The following is a 26615-nucleotide window of genomic DNA, read 5'->3' as shown; positions in this document are numbered from 1 at the left end:
TGGGACAAGGCAGGGATGTCCTCTGTCCCCTCTCTTATACATCCTAGTGACGGAGCACCTGCTCTCATCAATTCGCCATAACCCCAATATTAGGTGGATTGAGGTGGGAGGCACCGAGTACAAGTGCTCTCTATTTGCTGATGATGTCCTAGTATATATCACTCAATCACATATATCCATCCCTGCTGTTATGGCTGAAATAGATCACTTTGTTACATGGTAAAATTTTAAAATCAATGCAGCGAAGTCTGAGGCCCTCGATGTCTCCCTCCCTAAATCCATATAGGATTCCATCCAGTCCAACTTTCCCTTTGCCTGGCCCTCACAGGGTATCAAATACTTAGGAATTCCTATTCATAGAGACCTCTCCCATCTATGTTATCTTAATTTTGGGCCCTTTATTGAACAATTCCATACAGACCACGGTTGGCAAGTTAGAACTGTAAGATTCACTACGTGAACCACTGGTGTTTTGTGGAAAAGCACATGTACACCGCGTTCCAAATTATTATGCAAAAAGTGTTTAGGAGTGATAAGGGAAGAATTTGTTTGTTTGTCAGTTAAACTCATTGATGGTGATGTGTGTCAGGGCTCTTTATATCACTGTAAGCAATTGCAGACACCTGTGCTAATTAGTTTGGCAGGTGTGTCCAATGAAAGGCAAGACTACTTAAGAAGGCTCTCTCACATTATTAAGCAGCCTACATTTTCTGCCAAAATGGGAAAGAAAAAGGATGTGTCGGCTGCTGAGAAGCAACAAATTGTGGAGTGTTTAGGTCAAGGCATGACTACAATCAACATTGTGCGATGATCAGGATGAAGTGTCTTGGCAATCAAGAAGTATGTAGCTGATTCACAGTACACACGTGTGCGTGCTGATAAGGGCAAATTGAGGACTCTTTCCTACAGGCAATTACGTCAGGTTGAAAGAGCAGCGGCAAAAAAGCCTTGTCATAGCAGCAGACAAGTTTTTGAAGCTGCTTGTGCCTCCAACGTCCCCCGAACAACAAGATGCAGGGTCCTTCAGAGGTTTGCAGCTGTGCATACGCCATCCTGTCGACCTCCTCTATCCACTTCACACAAGCAGAAACGGCTCCAGTGGGCCAAACATTACATGAAGACTGATTTCAAAACTGTTTTGTTCACGGATGAGTGCCGTGCAGCGCTCGATGGTCCAGATGAATGGAGTGGAGGATGGCTGGTTGATGGACACCCCACGCAAACACGGCTACAGCGCCAACAAGGAGGAGGTGGAGTAATGTTTTGGGCTGGAATCATGGGGAGAGAGATTGTCGGCCCCTTTAGGATCCCTGAAGGCGCTAAAGATGAACTCCATAATGTATGTGGATTTTCTCAAACAGCACTTCCTGCCATGGTTCAAGAAGAAGAACCGTGTATTTCACAGCAAGATCATTTTTCTGCATGATAATGCACCATCTCATGCTGCACATAAAACATCTGCATCTCTGGCTGATATGGGCATAAAAGGGGACAAACTTATGGTGTGACCCCCATGCTCCCCTGACCTCTACCCCATTCAGAACCTTTGGAGCATCATTAAAAGGAGTGTCTATGATGGCGGGAGGCAGTTCACATCTAAGCAACAGCTCTGGGAGGGTATTCTGTCCTCATGCAAAACAATTGAAGCAGAAACCATCCAAAACCTGACAAATTCAATGGACGAGAGAGTTCAGAAGCTCCTTTCGAACAAGGGGTCCTATGTGAAAATGTAACATCACCTAGAATAAAGTTTTGAGTTGAAAACTGTTTGATTTCAGTTTCTAACAACCTGCTAATGCTTATAATTTCAAAAATGACCATTTTTTTGGTCTTTATTAAAATGAAAAGGTTGATCGAAAAGTTTGGGGGATCTAAGAGTGTGGCAACCCAGTAGTCATGATTACTTCGAATTCTGACAATATGAGGGTCATGCTGCAGGTAGTGCAGCAAGAAGGCACTTATGTGTCTTGCGCATCTCGGAGCCCCAAAATTATTTTCCGGGCTAGATGCAGCTAAAAATTATTTTTAATTTTAAATCTGGTGAAGCTTATTATAGATGGCCTAATAGGATCAGTGCTGCACACTGCTACAAAGCCCAAATTATTTTCCAGTCAAGATACAGATAAACATGATTAGTAATTTGAAAGCTTAAAACGGTTGGTAGGGTGATTTTAACCAATCATCAAGCTTTTACTCTCCCCAGGATGACACAGGGGTAGAAAAGTCGTTTCGGATCCATGATTTGTTCATCTTTATGAACGTGAGTCTGTCTACATTATCAGTGGAGAGCCGCGTGCGCTTATCTGTCAGCACACCACCAGCAGCGCTGAACACACGTTCAGACAGAACGCTGGCTGCGGGGCATGACAAGATCTCCAAGGCGTAAGTGGCTAGCTCCGGCCATTTATCCAGATTGGAAGCCCAAAAAGAGCAACGGTCCAGTGACACAGTCGTGGCTTCAATGTTTACTTGGAGATACTCCTGTACCATCGTCTCTAGGCGTTGACTATGTGTCAGACTTCTTGTCTCCTGTGGCCTTGCAAAGGATGGGCTAAAAAAGTGGTGAAATGATTCCGCAAAATTGATGTTACCAGCAGATACTGTGGTTCTGTTACGGTTTGAGTGCTGAACACTTGACGGTCCCACGGTTGGCAAGTTGGAACTGTGAGATTCACTACGTGCACCACTGGTATTTTGTGGAAAAGCACATGTAAGATTCTGCAACAGTCTCTGCTGATACTCCTGCATGCGTGCATCCCTTTCTATGGCAGGAATAATTTCTGCAAATTTACTTTTGTACCGGGGATCTAACAGTGTGGCAACCCAGTAGTCAGGATTATTTCTAATTCTCACAATTCGAGGGTCATGTTGCAGGTAGTGCAGCAAGAAGGCACTCATGTGTGTTGCGCATCCAGGAGCACCAAGTCCCTGTTGTGTTGGTGGCGAGGTAACAATCATGCTTCCTTCCTCTGTCCTCTCCCCCCAACCTCGCACAACAGAAATGTGATCAAGGTCTCCCTCATCTGATGAGTCTTCCATCAGTTCGTCCTCCACTTCTTCCTGGGCTCCTGCACCTTCCTCACTAGTTTGGCTGCTACCATGCGCCCTGGTAAAATCATCTCCCCCACCCTCACATGCCTGCCGCCCTGGTGCTGCCGACCGTCTGGACCTTGCAGATGTTAGCCCTTCCGCATACAACTCCTCCTCCTCTACTTCCTCCACCTCCTCTTGTGCCACCACCTGACTTCGAATTCTGTTTAACATGTGCTCCAGCATGTAAATCACCGGAATAGTCATGCTGATAATGGCATCGTCAGCACTAAACATCTTCGTCGCCATTTCAAAACTGCGCAGAAGGGTGCATAGGTCCCTGATCTGAGACCACTCCTCCAGCGTGATTTGCCCCACCTCTGAATCTCGTTGGCCCAGGCTATACGTCAGAACGTATTGCACCAGGGCTTGTCGGTGCTGCCACAGTCGCTGCAACATGTGCAGAGTTGAATTCCACCGGGTAGGCACATCGCATTTTAGCCGGTGAAGTGGCAGGCCCAACGACTTCTGTAGAGATGTAAGTCGCTGAGCTGCGGGATGCGAACGGCGGAAGTGAGCACACAGCGACCGTGCCCTCTGCAGAAGGCCATCTAGTCTGGGATAGTGGGCTAAAAATTGCTGGACAACCACGTTCAACACGTGAGCCATACAAGGCACGTGTGTGACATTGCCCCGGCGAAGGGCCGCACCCAGGTTTGCAGCATTGTCGCACACAGCCTTCCCTGGTTTCAGGTCCAGTGGAGACAACCATTCATGAAATTGGTTCTCCAGAGCTGACCACAACTCCTCAGCTGTGTGACTCACATTTCCCAGACATTTCAATGTAAAAACCGCCTGATGACGTTGAGCCCTACTGCCAGCATAGTAAGGAGGTGTGCAGGATCCCTTCTGCGCAGTTAGAAAGCTTGTGGCATGACCAGACAGGCTTTGGGTGCAGGTGGAAGACCGAGAGGAGGTTGAGGAGGCAGAAGCAGTGGAGGAAAAATGACATAAAGAGGATTGACGCACAACTCGTGGGGACGGCAAGACTTGGACAGCAGCCCCTTGTCCTGCTGTCACCATAGTTACCCAGTGCCCAGTCAGCGACATGTAACGCCCCTGTCCATGCCTACTCGTCCAAGTGTCTGTGGTGAAATGCACCCTGTCACACACAGAGTTTCTCAAAGAAGCGGTGATGTTGTGTGCGACATGCTGGTGGAGCGCAGGCACACCTTTCTTTGAGAAGTAGTGCCGACTGGGCATCTGGTACTGGGGCACTGCGACGGACATAAGGTCTCGAAAATCCTCTGTGTCCACCAGGCGGAAAGGCAGCATTTCTGTAGCCAAGAGCTTGCAGATGGTGAAATTCAACCTCTTAGCTTTCTCATGGCTAGGAGGAAATGGTCTTTTACTTGTCCACATCTGAGGGACCGAGGGCTGGCTATTGTGCTTAGACGGGGTTGATAAGGGTGTCCCCGGCAAACTGCCGGTCTGTGAGGAAGATGCAGGCGGACATGTTAGGTTGCCTTGATCCAAAGGTGGTGCTATCGATGTCGGACAGCGCTCAAGACCAGCTGGTGTTACCACCTCCAAAGAAAATGATGACCTGCCAATCACGCTGGCTGTTGCGGGTAAAGAGGTGGCAGGTCTGCGCCCCAAAACAGGTGTGACTGCTGTCCCCCCAGTCACAGAGGATGAAGAGGCCGCGGATGCACAAGATATGGCAGACGGTGGTTGGCCCGGCCGGCTAGACCGCATTGTAGCACACTGAGCTTCCCACTGCAACTTATGCTTCATGTCCATGTGCCGGTTCATGCATGAAGTACTCAAACTATGTATTTTTTGGCCTCTACTTAGCTTTTGCTGACAAATGTTACAGATAACACGAGTTGGGTCATCTTTATCGATCTGAAAAAATGCCCAGGCTATGCAAGGCTTAGCACCCATGCGACCTGAAGAGCCACCACGACTTGTGGTGAGAGGCAGAGTTGTGTTTGAGGATGCAGTTGTTGACGTGCTTCCAGTACTACGTCTCTGTCCAGGAAGGCGCAACCTGACCTCGTCGTCACTAGCATCTTCCTCCACCTCCTCTGCTGACCTCATCTCTTGGCTGACTGTGGGTTGACAGTAAGTGGGATCTCCGACCTCATCATCATCACCCTGTGCGTTATCACACCCGTCGTCCTCAGAGCCAACCTGTTCCTGCCCTGACAAAAAACTAAAGTTGTCGCTCCAATCAGGTATTTGAGTCTTATCATCGTCTTCCTCATTGTCTCCACCAACAGGAGTTACAGTTTGGGAATGAGGGTCTACATTATGGTCAGAACCTTCTGCGTCTGGTCCTGGATCCGACTCATAAAGATTCTGGGCATCAGTGCAGATCATTTCCTCATCTGGATTCACAGAAGCGCTGGAGTCGACCTCTGATTCCCAAGCTATAGTATGAGTAAACAGCTCTGCAGACTCAACCATCTGTTCTACCTCATACTCAGACGGGCAGCTGGAGATTTGGGAGCTGTGAGGAAGCAAGTGCGATTTGGGTGACACCTTTGAGGACTGGAGTATTTGTGATGTTGAAGTTGATGTGGAGGAGAGCCCACTTAAAGGAGCACTTGATATCCGTTGAAGCACCTGCTGTTTTTGTGCCTCATCTGGAATTTGTAGCGATTGGCGTGGCCGTAAGAAAGGGATCTTATCACATTGTCCGCTAAAAGAAGTAGACATTTTAGTTTGGCTGGAAGATGGTCTTTCTTCTGCACCTACCCCACGGACACAACCTTTTTTCCCCTTCCCAACACGCCTATTCCCCTTTCCACCAGCAGCAGGCCTTTTTCCACTCATTTTGGTGGTTAACTAATTCACAACTCTGGAGTTGTTTGCACAAAAAAACAATGGATGGTAACCGAGCAGAGCTGAGTGGCCAAACTGTGGTATTAGGCCAAAACTATTGGCTGGGTTAGATGCAGTAAAAAATTATTTTTAATTTGCAACCTGATGGAGGTCAGTATAGATGGACTAATAGACCAAGTCCCACACACCGCTAGAAGCCCAAATATTTTTTCAGAGCTAGATGCAGAAAATTTTTTTATTCAATTTGCAACCTGATGGAGGTCAGTATAGATGGACTAATAGACCAAGTCCCACACACTGCTAGAAGCCCAAATATTTTTTCAGAGCTAGATGCAGAAAAAAATTATTTTTAATTTGCAACCTGATGGAGGTCAGTATAGATGGACTAATAGACCAAGTCCCACACACCGCTAGAAGCCCAAATATTTTTTCAGAGCTAGATGCAGAAAAAATTTTTATTCAATTTGCAACCTGATGGAGGTTAGTATAGATGGACTAATAGACCAAGTCCCACACACTGCTAGAAGCCCAAATATTTTTTCAGAGCTAGATGCAGAAAAAAATTATTTTTAATTTGCAACCTGATGGAGGTCAGTATAGATGGACTAATAGACCAAGTCCCACACACTGCTAGAAGCCCAAATATTTTTTCAGAGCTAGATGCAGAAAAAAATTATTTTTAATTTGCAACCTGATGGAGGTCAGTATAGATGGACTAATAGAACAAGTCCCACACGCTGCTAGAAGCCCAAATATTTTTTCAGAGATAAATGAAGAAAAAAATTATTTTTAATTTGCAACCTGATGGAGGTCAGTATAGATGGACTAATAGACCAAGTCCCACACACTGCTAGAAGCCCAAATATTTTTTCAGAGCTAGATGCAGAAAAAAATTATTTTTAATTTGCAACCTGATGGAGGTCAGTATAGATGGACTAATAGACCAAGTCCCACACACCGCTAGAAGCCCAAATATTTTTTCAGAGCTAGATGCAGAAAAAAATTATATTCAATTTGCAACCTGCTGGAGGTCAGTATAGAAGGACTAATAGAACAAGTCCCACACACTGCTAGAAGCCCAAATATTTTTTCAGAGCTAAATGAAGAAAAAAATTATTTTTAATTTGCAACCTGATGGAGGTCAGTATAGATGGACTAATAGACCAAGTCCCACACACTGCTAGAAGCCCAAATATTTTTTCAGAGCTAGATGCAGAAAAAAATTATATTCAGTTTGCAACCTGATGGAGGTCAGTATAGATGGACTAATAGAATGATGCTATGCCCAAAAGATTTTACTTCACTAGGTGCAGTAAAAAAATTGGTATTCTATACACAGGTGGTATATCTTGCAACACAGATAGGCTACTCCACTGACTAACACACTCTGCAATAGGCCAAAAAGGATTAGCTTTGCTAGATTCAGCCAAATGCTGTGAAAAAAACTTGCACAGCACTGGCACAGACCTGCCTGGCAAAAACTGATAGGAACTGATGTAACCTAGTCCTGAAAAGGACTCCAATTACAATTAGTCTTTACTCCCACAATCTATCTATTTAAGAGCACAGACCTGCCTGATAAAAGTCGTAGGAAATGCTGTAACCTAGTCCTTAAAAGGACTGCAATCACAACTATTCCCTACTCCCAAGCTATCTGTATATTTGTGCGAAAATTGGCTTGAAATTAACAAGGTATAGCGCACACAGCAACAGCGGTGCCGTCTAACACGCAGCTGCAGCAGTGAGAAAATGGTGGCGACGGGGAAAATGGCTTGGTCTTATAGGGCAAGGACATGTGACATACACTGCCAATCACACATGCCCTTGCTTGTGTGAAAAAAAGCACTTCGCTCCGTGTGTGCGCTGCTGATAGGCTGACAGATTGCACCTCCCCACTGCAAATGTGGGAAAGAGAAAAAAAAATGGAGATCTTCATTGTTTCTGCAGAGATCCATCCCCTGCCCCTCCCCCCGCCCCGCTGTACACTCAAACTGCGTATTAACATTAATTTTCATCATTACTGAGAAAAAATCCAGTTATGATTTTGGTGCACGAACAGTTATCGAACATAACCTCGAACAGCCGAATTTTTCTCAAATTGTTCGTGTTCGCCGACCGGCTCGAACACCGCCCAAAACAGCTCGAATTTGAGATTGGCGAACAGTTCGAGTAGAACAACGCTCATCTCTAATTGTGACCTCCACGTCTCTTCCAAGGAGCATTAAAACCGACTTGTTAAGCTACTTTGACCTCCATGTCTCTTCCAAGGGTCATTAAAACAGTCTTGTTAAGCTTCTGCGACTTCCACCACTCTTCCAAGGGGCATTAAAACCATCTTGTTAAGCTACTGCGACCTCCACGTCTCTTCCAAGGGGCATTAAAACCATCTTGTTAAACCATTCTGACCTCCACGTCTCTTCCAAGGGGCATTAAAACCGTCTTGTTAAACCACTCTGAACTCCACGTCTCTTCAAATGGGCATTAAAACTGTCTTGTTAAGCTACTGCGACCTCCACCACTCTTCCAGGGGGCTTTAAAACCGCCTTGTTAAGCTACTGCGACCTCCACCACTCTTCCAAGGGGCATTGATATTGTCTTTTTATTCCACTCTGACCTCCACGTCTCTTCCAAGGGGCATTAAAACGGTCTTGTTAAACCACTCTGAACTCCACGTCTCTTCCAAGGGGCATTAAAACCGTATTGTTAAACCACTCTGAACTCCACGTCTCTTCGAAGGGGCATTAAAACCGTTTTGTTGAGCTATTGCTACCTCCAAAACTCTACCAAGGGGCTTTAAAACGGCCTTGTTAAGCTACTGCGATCTCCACGTCTCTTCCAAGGGGCATTAAAACCGTCTGGTTAAACCACTCTGACCTCCACTTCTCTTCCAGGGGGCATTAAAACCGTCTTGTTAAGCTACTGTGACCTCCACCACTCTTCCAAGGGGCGTTGATATTGTCTTTTTATTCCACTGTGACCTCCACGTCTCTTCCAAGGGGCATTAAATCCGACTTTTTAAGATACTTTGACCTCCACGTCTCTTCCAAGGGGCATTAAAACCATCTTGTTAAGCTTCTGCGACTTCCACCACTCTTCCAAAGGGCATTAAAACCATCTTGTTAAGCTACTGCGACCTCCACGTCTCTTCCAAGGGGCATTAAAACCATCTTGTTAAACCACTCTGACCTCCACATCTCTTCCAAGGGGCATTAAAACCATCTTGATAAACCACTCTGAACTCCACGTCTCTTCAAAGGGGCATTGAAACCGTCTTGTTAAGCTACTGCGACCTCCACCACTCTTCCAAGGGGCTTTAAAACTGTCTTGTTAAGCTACTACGACCTCCACCACTCTTCCAAGGGGCATTGATATTGTCTTTTTATTCCGCTCTGACCTCCACGTCTCTTCCAAGGGGCATTAAAACCGTCTTGTTAAACCACTCTGAACTCCACGTCTCTTCGAAGGGGCATTAAAACCGTCTTGTTGAGCTACTTCTACCTCCAACACTCTACTAAGGGGCTTTAAAACTGCCTTGTTAAGCTACTGTGACCTCCACGTCTCTTCCAAGGGGCATTAAAACCGTCTTGTTAAACCACTCTGACCTCCATGTCACTTCCAAGGGGCATTAAAACCGTCTTGTTAAGCTACTGTGACCACCACCACTCTTCCAAGGGGGCATTAAAACTGTCTTTTTAAGCTACTGCGACCTCCACCACTCTTCCAAGGGGCATTAAAACCATCTTGTTAACTACTGCGACCTCCTCCACTCTTCCAAGGGGCATTGATATTGTCTTTTTATTCCACAGTGACCTCCATGTCTCTTCCAAGGGGCATTAAAAAAATCTTGTTAAACCACTCTGAACTCCATGTCTCTTCCAAGGGGCATTAAAACCGTCTTGTTTAACCCCTCTGAACTCCACATCTCTTCGAAGGGGCACTAAAACCGTCTTGTTAAGCTACTGCGACCTCCACCACTCTTCCAAGGTTTTATAGATATTGTCATTTTATTCAACTGTGACCTCCATGTCTTTTCCAAGGGGCATTAAAACCGTCTTTTTAAACGACTCTGACCTCCACGTCTCTTCCAAGTGGCATAAAAACCGTCTTGTTAAGCTACTGTGACCTCCACCACTCTTCCAAGGGCATTAAAATTGTCTTGTTAAGCTACTGCGACCTCCTCCACTCTTCCAAGGGGCATAGATATTGTCTTTTTATACCACTGTGACCTCCACGTCTCTTCCAAGGGGCATGAAAACCGACTTGTTAAGCTACTTTGACCTCCACGTCTCTTCCAAAAGGCATTAAAACCGTCTTGTTAAGCTTCTGCGACTTCCACCACTCTTCCAAGGGGCATTAAAACCATCTTGTTAAGCTACTGCGACCTCCACGTCTCTTCCAAGGGGCATTAAAACCGTCTTGTTAAACCACTCTGACATCCACGTCTCTTCGAAGGGGTATTAAAACCGTCTTCTTAAGCTACTGTGACCTCCATCACTCTTCCAAGGGGCTTTAAAACCATCTTGTTAAGCTACTGCGACCTCCACCACTCTTCCAAGGGGCATTGATATTGTCTTTTTATTCCACTATGACCTCCACTTTTCTTCCAAGGGGCATTAAAACCGTCTTGTTAAATCACTCTGAACTCCACGTCTCTTCCAAGGGGCATTAAAACCATCTTGTTAAACCACTCTGAACTCCAGTTCTCTTCGAAGGGGCATTAAAACCGTCTTGTTGCGCTACTGTTACCTCCACCACTCTACCAATGGGCTTTATTATCGTCTTGTTAAGCTACTGTGATCTCCACGTCTCTTCCAAGGGGCATTAAAACCGTCTTGTTAAACCACTCTGACCTCCATGTCTCTTCCAAGGGGCTTTAAAACCGTCTTGTTAAGCTACTGCGACCTGCACACTCTTCCAAGGGGTATTGATATTGTGTTTTTATTCCACTTTGACCTCCACGTCTCTTCCAAGGGGCATTAAAACCATCTTGTTAAGCTACTGTTACCTCCACGTCTCTTCCAAGGGGCATTAAAACCATCTTGTTAAGCTACTGTGATCTCCACGTCTCTTCCAAGGGGCATTAAAACCGTCTTGTTAAACCACTCTGACCTCCATGTCTCTTCCAAGGGGCTTTAAAACCGTCTTGTTAAGCTACTGCGACCTGCACACTCTTCCAAGGGGTATTGATATTGTGTTTTTATTCCACTTTGACCTCCACGTCTCTTCCAAGGGGCATTAAAACCATCTTGTTAAGCTACTGTGACCTCCACGTCTCTTCCAAGGGGCATTAAAACCTTCTTGTTAAGCTACTGCCACCTCCACCAATCTTCCAGGGGGCATTAAAACCATCTTGTTAAGCTACTGCGACCTCCACCACTCTTCCAAGGGGCATTGATATTGTCTTTTTATTCCACTGTGACCTCCACGTCTCTTCCAAGGGGCAATAAAACCGTCTTGTTAAACCACTCTGTACTACACGTCTCTTCCAAGGGGCATTAAAACCATCTTGTTAAGCTACTACGACATCCACAACTCTACCAAGGGGCATTGATATTGTCTTTTTATTCCACTGTGACCTCCACGTCTCTTCCAAGGGGCATTTAAACCGTCTTGTTAAGCTACTGTGACCTCCACGTCTCTTCCAAGGGGCATTAAAACCGTCTTGTTAAGCTACTGCGACCTCCACCACTCTTCCAAGGGGCATTAAAACCGTCTTGTTAAGCTACTGCGACTTCCACCACTCTTCCAAGGGGCATTGATATTGTCTTTTTATTCCACTGTGACCTCCACGTCTCTTCCAAGGGGCATTAAAACCATATTGTTAAACCACTCTGAACTCCACGTCTCTTCCAAGGGGCATTAAAACCGTCTTGTTAAACCACTTTGAACTCCACGTCTCTTCCAAGTGGCATTAAAACCGTCTTATTAAACCACTCTGAACTCCAAGTCCCTTCCAAGGGGCATTAAAACATCTTGTTAAGCTGCTGTGACCTCCACGTCTTTTCCAAGGGGCATTAAAATTGTATTGTTAAACCATTCTGAACTGCACAGCTCTTCCAAGGGGTATTGAAATGTTGTTTTTAATTAACTCTAACCTCCACGACTCTTCCATCTGGCATTGCATTTCCTCCTGATTTTAGTCAGCTTTTGCTTTTCAATACATAGGCGAACACTAAGGGAGACACACTCCCCAATAATGGGTAGAAGGTTTTTAGTATGCTATAATCCACGTTTGTTTCAAGGGGCATTGCAGTTCCTCATAATTTTTGGAAAGCCTTCCATTCACTGCTTAGGCCAACCGTGTACAGGAGACCCAGTTGCTATAAATGGAAAAAACGGTTTAGTTAAGGCCCTCTGACCTCCATGTCACTTCTAAGGGGCATTGGAGAGCCTTGAAATTTTTGGTAGGCATTGCACTCACTGTATGCCCTATAACTGTGTAGCCGAATTGCTCCTTTTGGTACAGAAACATATCCTACAAGACATGTGTGGTTGACTGGCCTGATATTGATGTGAATGGTTCCTGTTCCTCCTGCTATTTCCCCTTTGCCACCACCTCATCCATCATTCATCACCTGAAGCTTTGTTTTAACGGGAGTCATAGAACTGGAATAGTAGCAGGAAAACATCCAGCAATCCTCGGAGGAGGTAGGATATGCGCCAAAACGCTGACCACCTCAGGCTTAGCCGCTACTACATACATGCGCTTGCATTCCAAGGAACAGAATGCTAAGGAGATGGATGGCCTCATGATCATGAATAATTTACTCGTTGTGTAGGAGGTCTACCTTCTGAACTTTGTGTTGAAGCCTGATTGACCCAGGACCCACAATCCTCTATGTCTGGAGGACGTGTTGCATCCCAGTGTCCAACTGTGTCCCGGCTTCCACAATATTAACCCAGTGTGACGGCATTAGTCAGATGGACCATCCCTGGCCACATTCACTTGTCCACGTGTTTGTGGTTAGGCTGTCCATCAAATAGGGGTGGCTGGGGACCGTTTATGGACACCCGGCTGCCCCTAGGCGGCTGGGGACCGTGTGTGGGCACCCGGCCGCGGGGTGGCTGGGGACAGAGTATGGACACCCGGCTGCCTCTTGGCGACTGGGGACCAAGCATGGACACCCGGCCGCCGGGCAGCTGGGGACTGAGCATTGATACCAGGCCACCGACGCAGCCATGCCGTGGTGGCCAGATTCCGCCTCCACTTGCCTAAAAGGCCCAATTTCAAGTGCAAGCAAGCAGTATGGTATTGCAGCCTGGGGGTGGGTGGGTGGCAGGCTGCATACTCGCGCTTGCATTGCAGGGAATGGGGGAGGTACAATTGAACACTGCCCTGGGACAAGAACTTGCAAGTCTGATGTGACAAGAATTACTTCTGATGGGCACACTTTTAGGCAGTGACCTGGGTGTCAGAGATGCTTCCAGGGGTCTTCCCCATGCTGTTCCCATGTATTTTCAGCACTGTATGCATGTGTCACACAGCACATGGGCAGACAAGGTTGTAAAATGTTAAAATGACATTTCCCGGTGAATGCATTTGTCACAGTTGAAAGCAATACAAAAGTGCAAAAACGCATTAAAAATGCTACTTGTGAACATAGCCCAAGGTGTGGAGGAGTATTTTTGTTTTTGGTTATTTATTTTACCTTATACACAAGTCTTTACCCTGGAAATGATGTTCCTTAACATATTTCACAGGAAAGCAGTTTCAGTTTCGTTTCTGAACGTTTTATTGTGAGCCCGTAAAAGTGGCTTAATACCTCTGACCACGTTGTTGACAGCAGTGACCTGGGGGTCAGAAATGCTTCCTGGGGCGATCTCCATGCTGTCCCCATGTTATTTGAGCACTGTCACTATCGTTTTGGGCACTTTTTAGGCTTTCTACAGACTGCCGGGGGTGCCGCCGCAAAAATGCTCGGGTCTCCCATAGACTAACATTGGGCTCGTTGCTCGGGTCGAGCACCCGAGTATCACGGTGAGCTCGGCCTGAGCTTCAAGCACCCGAGCATTTTAGTGCTCGCTCAAAACTAATGCTGATGTCAGATTACATTGCAAAAACCTGGTGACCGATTCTCTTTAAAGATATGTACACACGATCAGGATTTGAAGCAGAAATGTCCTGAGCATTTCTGCATCTCCTTGGCAGGAAAAACGTTGCGGAAAAAACGTGAGGTTTTGTCGCCTTCTTGATGCGTTTTTGATGCATTTTTGATGTGTTTTTTATGTGGTTTTTGAAGTGTTTGTTAAAGCGTTTTTATACATCAATGAATATTTTTTGGAGCTAAATAAAGTTATTTGGTGGGACATTGCTTAAACCCTTGGATTACCGTCAGAACTGGGGTGAGTATATTGGTTAATTTAAATAATTAAAGAATGTGTCTTTTGTATTTCAAATAACGTTTTTGTTCTGGGTCTGTGTATATATTTAACTCTTCACTTTACTTTAATTAGGTTTGGTCATGAAAGGGTGTGATTAACACCTTGTCATCACCGAACAATATTACTAGGTGTCAGCTGATCCCATTCGCCCCAATCTCATTGGCATTTCCATTCATGTAATTTATGCCGCAGCTGTGAGCTGCTATTTTTAGCCTAGGAAGATGCCATTAGGCAAACATGGTCCCTGACCATTATTAACAGCTCATAGATGTTTCATTAGCCGCTAAGTCCCCGAATCAACACTCAGCAGCTCTTTGGACGCAGCGTATTTTTGTTGCGTCCAAAACACAGTGTTCTAATGCCGCACTTTTGTTGTCACTATATGTGAATCCACCCCATATAATGACACTTCAATCAGTCAAAATATGCAGCGGAGGCTGGTGTGTCCGCTACAGAAATTGGCATGCTGCGGTTGAGTTTTGGTACGTGGCCACGATCAGGAGCCGCTGCATGTTTGACGCTGCATGTTTATACAGCATCAAACCCACAGTGTCCAGATGGTACAGCATAGTGGATGGGATCTCTAGAAATTCCATGTCCACTATGCATGCATCAGAGGCTGCGAATCACCCGTGGACACTAACATGCGGCGCGTCTTTCAAGACCACAGCATGTCAAATTCTCTTGCGGAGTCGCTAATCTCAGCAACAGAAATTTGACCACTAGAATGTATTGAATACGGTAAATCCGCATAGTTCAGTGAACACATGCAGATTTACATGCGTTCAATAGAATGCAATGTTTTGGACGCAGCAAAAAATATGCGTCCAAAGCGCTGCTACGTCCGCACAGAGCCTACAATTTTTTTAAAAAAATAGCGTGGGCTCCCACGTCATTTTTATAACCAGCAGAGGGAAAGCCAACCCTGGGGGCTGATATTAGTAGCTGGGGAAGGGGCCATTAGCCAACAATGTTCCCCAGCTATTAATATCAGCCTGCAGCTGTTTGTTTAGCCTTTACTGGCTAGATTACAGGGGGAACCCAGAAAAAAATTGACGTCGGTTCCCCTATAAAATCAAACCAGAAAAGGCTAAACAGACAGCTGCGGTCTGATATTAATAGCCAGGGAAAGGGCCATGAATACTAGCCCCCTCCGCGGCTATTAATATCACTATTAATATCACCCCTCAGCAGTCCCAGAAATGGCGCATCCATGAGATGCGCCAAATCTGGCGCTTAGCCTCCGCTCTTCCCACTGCCCTGTAGCGGTGGTGAGTGGGGTAATGAGGTTGGGGTTCACATCAGCCTTGTATTGGCGGCTGACGTGAAGCCCAGGTTAGTAATGGAGGGCGTCTTTAAGACGCCTCCATTACTAACCGCGTAGTAAAATTATCGCTGCCTTTTCAATAAATGCACGGTCTGAATAAAGTATTTTAATGAAATAAAAAACACACTGTTTAAAAAAAAATTATTGTATATCTTGTCCCCGAATCCCTCAAACTTCTGAAAAAAAAGGAAAAAAACAACAACCATATTCCTCATCTGTTTGCCGTCAACAACGCAGTCGACGTTTACGCCAACGATTGTCCCTTGGTGATCCGGGTCACTACTACAGCAGTGACATCAGCAATCACTGATGTCACTGCTGTAGAAGACAGCACTGTATACTGCACAATGCCTGCTGAGGTTTTTACCGCAATGGTAATCCTGAGCAGAAATTTCTGCATCATGTGCACAGCATATCAGGATTACCATTGCTATAGCTGGAAGACGTATTAACAAGCGTTTTCACAGCATTTCCGCAGCGGAAAAACGGTCACAAAAACGCATCAAAAACGCTACGTGTGCACATAGCCTGAGGCTTGGATCCCACCCCTAAATCTTCTTATAATTTTTATCTAATGCAAGTCAATAAAGAATTTCATACTTGAAAAAATACAAGCAGCATAAGACCATGCTGCACACTTTAAAATCAAAAACATGATCCTTATTTTATATGAATTGTGCATGTGAACACTGCAAATTATCCTCACTGCATTATAATTTGGCTAATCATTATATCGATTTGACGATATATTGCAAACAGAATCCTCGGATTATATATACACACGTGGTCAAAATTGTTGGTAACCCTCGTTTAATGAAAGAAAAACAATGGTCACAGAAATAACTTGAATCTGGGAAAAGTAATAATAAATTAAAAATCTATGAATATGAACAAATGAAAGTCAGTCATTGCTTTTCAACCCTGTTTCCACAGAATTTTAAAAAAAGAATAAACTCATGAAATAGGCCTGGGCAGAAATGATGGTACTCTAAGCTTAACCACTTCGCACCAGAGCCTGTTTTTGCCTTCGTGACAGGGCCAATTTTTTCAATTCTGACCACTGTCACTTTATGAAGCAATTACTCTGGAACGCTTCAATGGATTCCCCTGATTCTGATATTGTTTTTTGTGACATATTGCACTTCATGATAGTGGTAAAATTTCTTTGATATCACTTGCGTTTATTTGTGAAAAAATCGGAAATTTGGCGAAAATTTTGAAAATTTTGCAATTTTCAAACTTTGAATTTTCATGCCCTTAAATCAGAGAGATATGTCACACAAAAGAGTTAATAAATAACATTTCCCACATGTCTACTTTACATCAGCACAATTTTGGAACCAAAATTTTTTTTCGTTAGGGAGCTATAAGGGTTAAAAGTTGACCAGCGATTTCTCATTTTTCCAACAAAATTTACAAAAACATTTTTTTAGGGACCACATCATATTTGAAGTCACTTTGAGGGATCTTTATGACAGAAAATACCCAAAAGTGACACCATTCTAAAAACTGCACCCCTCAAGGTGCTCAAAACCACATTCAAGAACTTTATTAACCCTTCAGGTGCTTCACAGGAATTTTTGGAATGTGGCAGAAAAAAATTAACATTTAACTTTTTTCACAAAAATGTTACTTTAGACCCAATTTTTTTATTTTCACAGGGGTAACAGGAAAAAATGGACCCCAAATTTTTTTGTGCAATTTCTCTTGAGCGCACTGATACCCCATATGTGAGGGAAAACCACTGTTTGGGTGCACTGCAGGGTTCGGAAGGGAAGGAGCGCCATTAGACTTTTTGAATGTAAAATTTGTCTGAATAATTAGCAGACAACATGTTGCGTTTGGAGAGCCCCTGATGTTCCTAAACAGTGGAAACCCCCCACAAGTGACACCATTTTGGAAACTAGACCCCTTAGGGAACATATCTAGATGTGTGGTGAGCACCTTGAACCCCAAGGTGCTTCACAGAAGTTTATAATATTGAGCTGTAAAAATAAAATTTTCACATTTTTCCCACAAAAACGTTTTTCATCCCTTAATTTTGCATTATCATAAGGGTAATAGGATAAATTGCACCATGAAGTTTGTTGTGCAATTTCTCCTGAACACGCTGATACCCCATATGTGGGGGAAAACCACTGTTTGGGCGCACGGCAGGGTTTGGAAGGGAAGGAGCGCCATTTGACTTTTTGAATGTAAAATTTGTCTGAATAATTAGCAGACGCCATGTTGCGTTTGGAGAGCCCCTGATGTTCCTAAACAGTGGAAACCCCCCACAAGTGACACCATTTTGGAAACTAGACCCCTTAGGGAACTTATCTAGATGTGTGGTGAGCACCTTGAACCCCAAGGTGCTTCACAGAAGTTTATAATAATCAGCTGTAAAAATAAAATTTTCACATTTTTCCCGCAAAAACGTTTTTCATCCCTTAATTTTGCATTATCATAAGGGTAATAGGATGAATTGCACCATGAAATTTGTTGTGCAATTTCTCCTGAACACGCCGATACCCCATATGTGGAGGCAAACCACTGTTTGGGCGCACGGCAGGGCTCGGAAGGGAAGGAGCGCCATTTGACTTTTTGAATGTAAAATTTGTTTGAATAATTAGCGGACGCCATGTTGCATTTGGGGAGCGACTGATGTGCCCAAACAGTGGAAACCCCCCACAAGTGACACCATTTTGGAAACTAGACCCCTTAGTGAACTTATCTAGATGTGTGGTGAGCACCTTGCACCCCCAGCTTCTTCACAGAAGTTTATAATATTGAGCCATAAAAATAACATTTTCACATTTTTCCCACAAAAAATGTTTTTCATTCCCTAATTTTGCATTATCATAAGGGTAATAGGATAAATTGCACCGTGAAATTTGTTGTGCAATTTCTCCTGAACACGCCGATACCCCATATGTGGGGGAAAACCACTGTGTAATGGGTCTGGGAGGCGGAACCTCTGAGCTACTATACAAGGGGGCGGTCCTTGTAAGGGAGCGGGTGGCGACCAGGCAGGCAGTCACAGCTGGTGACCGGGACAGTCTCTGGGTGTACGGGCAGGAGGTCACGGCAAGTGACCGGGACAGTCTCTGGAAGAACGGGCTGGAGGTCACGGCAAGTGACCGGGACAGTCTCTGGGTGAACGGGCTGGAGGTCACGGCAAGTGACCGGGGCAGTCTCTGGGTGAACGGGCTGGAGGTCACGGCAAGTGACCGGGGCAGTCTCTGGGTGAACGGGCTGGAGGTCACGGCAAGTGACCGGGGCAGTCTCTAGGTAAAGGGTAGGTACGACCTGTGATGGCTGAACCTCCAGGTAGGCTAGCAAGGCAGATGGAGGATGTGTGCTCCCAGGTGAGCAAGCGAGAGTCTCTGGAATAGCAGGTGGTCACAGCACGTGACGGCGAGGCCTCCAGGTAGGCAAGCAGGCAGGTAGCGGAGAAGCGCTCCCAGGTGAGCGGGCAAGAGTCTCTGGAATAGCTGGTGGTCACAGCACGTGACGGCGGAGCCTCCGGGCAGGCAAGCAGGCAGGTAGCGGAGAAGCGCTCCCAGGTGAGCGGGCAAGAGTCTCTAGAATAGCTGGTGGTCACAGCACGTGACGGCGGAGCCTCCGGGCAGGCAAGCAGGCAGGTAGCGGAGGAGCGCTCCCAGGTGAGCGGGCAAGCTGGTCCATAGACAGACTGACAGGAGTAGAAAGGCAGACCGTCGGACCTCAGGCTAGCAAGCAGGTAGCAGGAATAACAGGCAGGAAACAGACAGCAAACTGGCAGGAATCAGGCAGGTAACTGGCAGGTAACTGGCAACGGGACCTGAGGGCTGAAGCAGAGTAGAACAGTGCAACAACATTGCTCGGGCACCTCCATTTTGGAGGAGGTGCCTTATATATGGTGAAGTCCTCCGGCCATTGGCCGGGGACTCCTTAGGACGGCGCGCGCGGCCCCTTTAAGAGGGAGGGAGAGCGCGCGCGCGCGCCCTAAGCACAGTGGCCGGGAAGGAGCGCGCGCTGCCAGCAGAGCGGGAGGAGGACGCCGGGCACGGAGCAGGGAGGTGAGGGGAACAGCGTCCCTGCCTAGCAGAGGGCAGGGACGCCAGCGCTACAGTACCCCCCCCTTTAGGCCCCCCCTTTTTTAGGCCAGACAGAAATTTAGCAAGGATAAGAGGGGCATGGATGTTCTCCCGGGGCTCCCACATTCTCTCCTCAGGACCAAACCCCTTCCAATCTACTAGAAAAAAGGTCTTTCCTCTTACCCTTTTGGTGGCAAGAATGTTCTCTACCTCAAACTCGTCCTCAGCAGAAACCGGAGCGGGAGGCGTACCTGTAGACTTGGAAAATGAGTTAAGTACCACAGGTTTGAGGAGAGATACATGGAAGGAGTTAGGGATCCGCAAGTTGGCCGGGAGTTTCAATTTATAGGCCACCGGGTTGATCTGACTGATGACCTCCAGGGGGCCGATGAACCGAGGCCCTAACTTGTAAGAAGGTATCTTGAGTCGGACATATTTAGATGAGAGCCAGACTTTATCTCCGGGACGAAATTGTGGAGGATCCAGGCGTTTTTTGTCAGCGTGTCTTTTCATCCGTTCGGACGACTGAAGGAGTGCGGATCGGGTACTCTCCCAAATGGAGGAAAATTTGCCAACGAGAGATTCCGCAGCCGGGTTGTCCACAGAGGTGGAGACAGGAAGAGGAATCCGAGGATGCTGACCGAAGACTACAAAAAACGGGGATTTGGAGGAGGATTCGCTCTCGTGATTGTTATAAGAGAACTCGGCCCATGGTAGGAGATCCACCCAGTCTGAATGATGGGCATTAACGAAGTGCCGGAGGTAACTGGTCAGGTTCTGATTGATCTGCTCCACTTGACCATTGGACTGTGGGTGGTAAGCGGAAGAGAAGTCCAAGGTGACGTCTAGCAGTTTACAAGTGGCTCTCCAGAAGCGTGAGGTGAACTGTACCCCACGATCCGACACGATGTGGAGGGGCAGGCCATGAAGACGAAAGATGTGACGAATAAAGTCTTTAGCTAGCTCGGGTGCAGACGGGAGGCCTGGCAGGGAAACGAAATGAGCCATCTTGGAGAAGCGGTCAGCGACCACCCAAATGACCGTACAACTGGCAGAGACTGGGAGGTCTGTTATAAAGTCCATTGCTATATGCTGCCAGGGGGCAGCAGGTACTGGGAGCGGAAGGAGGCGACCGGCTGGCAGATGTCTCGGAACCTTGTTGCGGGCGCAGGACACACAGGCAGAAACAAAGTCCATTACGTCCTTGTGCAGGGTAGGCCACCAGTAGTGCCGGGTAATAAGCTGGAGGGTCTTTTTCTGACCGGCATGGCCAGCCAGTTTAGACGAGTGACCCCAGTGAAGGATCTTCTCCCGATCAGGTACTAATACGAACGTCTTTCCGGGAGGGAGACGATTTAGATTCACGGGAGCCACCTGCATTACTCTGGCGGGATCGATGATGTGTTTCGGATCTTCCTCGAGATCAGACACCAGAAAGGATCGAGACAAGGCGTCCGCCTTGACGTTTTTGTCAGCCGGGCGAAAATGAAGAACAAAATCAAAGCGAGCAAAAAACAAGGACCACCGGGCTTGGCGCGGGTTAAGTCTCTGGGCATGCTGGAGGTAAGCCAAGTTCTTGTGGTCAGTGTAAATTATTACCGGGTGAAGAGCCCCCTCGAGCAGGTAACGCCACTCCTCCAATGCCAGTTTGATGGCCAATAACTCTCGGTCTCCTATGGAATAATTGCGCTCTGAGGAGGAGAAGAGTTTAGAGAAGAAGCCGCAAGTTACCATCCTCCCGGAAGATGATTTTTGAGTAAGTACCGCTCCGGCTCCAGAGGAGGAGGCGTCAACTTCCAGGAAGAACTGCTTGTTGCCGTCCGGGCGATGCAGCACCGGGGCGGAAGAGAAGGCCTGTTTTAAGGAAAGAAAGGCCTCCTCTGCTTCGGGCGGCCACTCTTTGGGATTAGTACCCTTACGGGTGAGCGCGGAAATTGGGGCAGTCCGGGAAGAGAAGTGTGGTATGAATAGGCGGTAGTAGTTGGCGAAGCCCAGGAACCGCTGAATGGCCTTCAACCCCTCCGGTCGAGGCCATTTCTCGATGGCAGACAGTTTCTCTGGATCCATTCGTAGGCCGGTCTGAGAAATAATGTAGCCCAAAAACGGAAGCGAGGTCTGCTCAAAGAGGCACTTCTCGTATTTAGCGAAGAGGTGATTCTGCCTGAGCCTGAGCAGGACCTGACGAACGTCCCTCCGGTGAGTCTGGAGATCCGGAGAGAAGACCAAGATGTCGTCCAGGTACACCACTACGCAAGAGTAGAGAAAGTCCCGGAAGATGTCATTGACCAACTCTTGAAAGACGGCAGGAGCGTTACAGAGACCAAAAGGCATTACCAGATATTCATAGTGGCCGTCCCGGGTGTTGAATGCAGTCTTCCATTCATCCCCCTGACGGATACGAACCAGGTTGTACGCCCCACGGAGGTCCAGTTTGGTGAAGATTCTAGCCCCTCTCAGACGATCAAATAACTCCGGAATGAGCGGAAGGGGGTACTTATTCTTCACCGTGATTTGGTTAAGGCCTCTATAGTCTATACAGGGACGGAGAGAGCCGTCCTTCTTTTTTACGAAGAAGAAGCCTGCTCCCGCCGGGGAGGTAGATTTCCGGATGAATCCCCTGGCCAGATTCTCCTCAATATATTCGGACATCGACCGGGTCTCAGCAGCGGATAATGGATAAATACGCCCACGGGGAGGAGTAGTACCGGGTAACAGGTCGATAGGGCAGTCGTATGGTCTATGAGGGGGTAGTGTCTCTGCTTCCTTTTTATTAAAGACATCAGCATAAGACCAATAAGGAATCGGAAGTCCAGGTAGATTAGCTGGGGTAGGAGAAGGACGGACGGGATGGACGGGAACCAGACAGGTCTTATGGCAGTCCTGTCCCCAGCGAAGGACTTCTCCGGTCTGCCAGTCAAGCACGGGTGCATGTCTCTGGAGCCAAGGTAGACCTAGCAAGAGGGCGTGAGAGAGTCCAGGCAGAACATGAAAGGAGATACTCTCAGAATGCAGCATTCCCACCTGTAGAGTAATGGACTCGGTGATGAGTTGGATGGGGCGTGGTAAGAGACCCCCATCCACGGCAGCAACAGACAAGGGTACAGCCAGAGGTTTGGTGGGGATGCGGTATTTCTCTACCAGGGACTGTGAAATAAGATTCCCGGCTGCTCCAGAGTACAGTTGGGCTAGTTCGAAATAACGGTTCTCCCCGCAGACGATTGAAACTGACAGCAGCAGAGATGGAGAGGATTTATTCTTGTCTAGGTCGACCTCTCTGAGCGAACCTAGACACAGGCGTTTCCCGACCTCTCTGGGCAGGCACGGATCCGTTGCTCCTTACTGCCACAGTAGAAGCAGCTCCCCTCGGCACGGCGTAAGTCCTGACGGGTTTTGACCATCTTGGTCTGGTCGACCTGCATAGACTCAGGAGAGTGTACCTGGGGAGAGACGGAGGGAGTGACGGGTTTCTGAAAGGTAGGAGCTAGACGTGGAAACCTCCTCTCACGGGTGACCTCTTTGGCACGCTCCTGGAACCGTAGGTCAATCCGGGTGGCAAGAGTTATTAGGTCATCGAGAGTGGTAGGAATGTCCCGACCGGCAAGTTCATCTTTAATACGGCCGGACAGACCCTCCCAGAAGACGGATACCAGAGCGTCGTTATCCCAGGCCAGCTCTGAGGCAAGGGTACGGAACCGTATGGCATATTGGCCCACGGTGAGACTTCCCTGACGGAGGCGTAGCAGAGATGATGCGGATGAGGTCTTCCGTCCGGGTTCGTCGAAGACTTTCCGGAAAGCCGTGAGGAAGGCAGGCAAGTCGGACACCAGGGGGTCTCCTCTCTCCCATAGAGGATTTAGCCAGGCCAGGGCCTCCCCGGTGAGATGGGACATGATGAAGGCAATTTTGGCCCAGTCGGAGTTAAACTGGTGGGACAATAGTTCAAAGTGCAGGGTGCACTGATTTATGAAGCCCCGAGCCTGGGCGGAGTCGCCTCCGAAGCGAGGAGGTGCAGAAAGCCGGGGTCCGGGGTAGGATACCATGGTATTGGTGGGCAGCGGAGCTGCCGGGTTGCGAGTCATGGCACTGGCGGTGGTTGCTGGTGGAGCAGTCAGAGTATCCAGGCGAGAATTGACATTCCGCAGGTGACCCAGGATGGACTCCTGTTGGGACCTCTGACGGGACAGTTCATGACAGAGGTCCGAGAGCGAGGGAGCTTGGGTGCCACCGGGTTCCATGGCCCGAGCAAACTGTAACGGGTCTGGGAGGCGGAACCTCTGAGCTACTATACAAGGGGGCGGTCCTTGTAAGGGAGCGGGTGGCGACCAGGCAGGCAGTCACAGCTGGTAACCGGGACAGTCTCTGGGTGTACGGGCAGGAGGTCACGGCAAGTGACCGGGACAGTCTCTGGAAGAACGGGCTGGAGGTCACGGCAAGTGACCGGGACAGTCTCTGGGTGAACGGGCTGGAGGTCACGGCAAGTGACCGGGGCAGTCTCTGGGTGAACTGGCTGGAGGTCACGGCAAGTGACCGGGGCAGTCTCTAGGTAAAGGGTAGGTACGACCTGTGATGGCTGAACCTCCAGGTAGGCTAGCAAGGCAGATGGAGGATGTGTGCTCCCAGGTGAGCAAGCGAGAGTCTCTGGAATAGCAGGTGGTCACAGCACGTGACGGCGAGGCCTCCAGGTAGGCAAGCAGGCAGGTAGCGGAGAAGCGCTCCCAGGTGAGCGGGCAAGAGTCTCTGGAATAGCTGGTGGTCACAGCACGTGACGGCGGAGCCTCCGGGCAGGCAAGCAGGCAGGTAGTGGAGAAGCGCTCCCAGGTGAGCGGGCAAGAGTCTCTGGAATAGCTGGTGGTCACAGCACGTGACGGCGGAGCCTCCGGGCAGGCAAGCAGGCAGGTAGCGGAGGAGCGCTCCCAGGTGAGCGGGCAAGCTGGTCCATAGACAGACTGACAGGAGTAGAAAGGCAGACCGTCGGACCTCAGGCTAGCAAGCAGGTAGCAGGAATAACAGGCAGGAAACAGACAGCAAACTGGCAGGACTCTGGCAGGAATCAGGCAGGTAACTGGCAGGTAACTGGCAACGGGACCTGAGGGCTGAAGCAGAGTAGAACAGTGCAACAACATTGCTCGGGCACCTCCATTTTGGAGGAGGTGCCTTATATATGGTGAAGTCCTCCGGCCATTGGCCGGGGACTCCTTAGGACGGCGCGCGCGGCCCCTTTAAGAGGGAGGGAGAGCGCGCGCGCGCGCCCTAAGCACAGTGGCCGGGAAGGAGCGCGCGCTGCCAGCAGAGCGGGAGGAGGACGCCGGGCACGGAGCAGGGAGGTGAGGGGAACAGCGTCCCTGCCTAGCAGAGGGCAGGGACGCCGGCGCTACACACTGCTTTGGTGTACGGCAGGGTTCAGAAGAGAAAGGAGCGCTATGTTAGCTGGGATAGGCAGCAGACACCATGTCACATTTGAAGAGTCGCTGACATGCCGAAACAGCAGAAACCCCCACAAGTGACCCCATTTTGTAAACTACACCTCTCAAGGAATTCGTCTAGGGAAGTAGTGAGTATTTTTTAATTTTTAAATTTATACCATTGGGCAGTGAAAAAAATGTTTTACCCTCAGATTTTACATTTTCACAAAGGGCAATGGGTAAAAATGGTGCCGAAATGTGTCACACAATTTGTTCTAAAAGTGGCAATACCCCATATGTGGCTGTATCGTACCGCTCAGCCATACGGCGAGATCTGGGGGGGACGGAGCGCTATTTGACAATTGGAGAACAAATTATTGTAGAATAGGCATTTGGATTTGGGAGCACAAAATTTTCTGAATTTCTTTTGGGGGGCAAGGGCCATTTCGCTTTTCCAGAGCCTTTCTGCTACCAGTAACTTGGAAGTCCCTTATATTTTTAACAGATGACGGACCTGAGTGTGGACTAGCTTTTTTTGAGGACTGAGTTGAAGCTTTTATTGGGAACATTTTACGTAACATTTATCCGGCGCTCTAGGCTGAGCACTTACATCGGGGTTTCCATCTAAATTTCCAAGTGATGTAATTCAGATGAAACCCCTGCGGGATCCATTCACTGTAATGAGGCAGCAGAGTTACTCTGGACTCCGTCTGGCCTCTGTTTAGCGGTGTCCTTTTTTTTCAGAAGTGCACAAAACTGTGGCCAACCGCACTTTTATGCACGCCTAAAACAAATGACACCGTGGGATCACAGGCCAGACGGCATCCACAGTGGCCTATATCTGCCTCATTACAGGAAATCTTCCGTCATGGGTTCTGGCTGAATCACATATTTCAGAGATTTACACGGACACTCTGGCGTAAGTGCTCAGCGCAGAGCGCAGGATAAATGTGTGCCGAGCCATACTGCGATCTTTGGGAGACATAATAAACAAATCAGTAGCAGGTGAAGAATTGGTTTTATTTATTTTTTTACGCCGTTCCTAGTGTGATATAACTGATTAGATTACTTTATTCTTCGGGTCGGTGCGATTACAGAGATACCAGATTTATATCGGGTTTTTATGACTGACAGCTGTCACACACTAAGAGACGCTTTTTTTTGCAAAATCTAGTTTTTGCATCGCCTTATTTTGAGAGCTATAATTTTTCCATATTTTGGCCGACAGAGTCATATGATGGCTTGTTTTTGGCGGGACAAGTTGACATTTTTATTGGTACCATTTTTGGGTATGTGACATTTTTTGATCGCTTTCTATTCCGTTTTTTGGGAGGTAAAATTAACAAAAACCAACAATTCAGGAATTATTTTTTGAGGTTTTTTTTATGCCGTTCTGCGTGTGGTAAAAGTGATCAAGCAGCGTTATTCTTCGTGTCAGTACGTTTACAGCGATACTACACGTACTGTATATTTTTTTATCTTTTGGCGCTTTTACACAATAAAACAATTTTATAGAAAAAATATTTTTTTTGCATTGCTTTATTCTGAGAGGTATAACTTTTTTAT

Source organism: Phyllobates terribilis, unplaced genomic scaffold (genome assembly GCF_046119375.1).
Source record: "Phyllobates terribilis strain yellow unplaced genomic scaffold, ASM4611937v1 Scaffold_8__6_contigs__length_399053987, whole genome shotgun sequence".
In the NCBI taxonomy this organism is placed as follows: Eukaryota; Metazoa; Chordata; class Amphibia; order Anura; family Dendrobatidae; genus Phyllobates; species Phyllobates terribilis.
Note: the sequence above shows the minus strand (reverse complement) of the source record.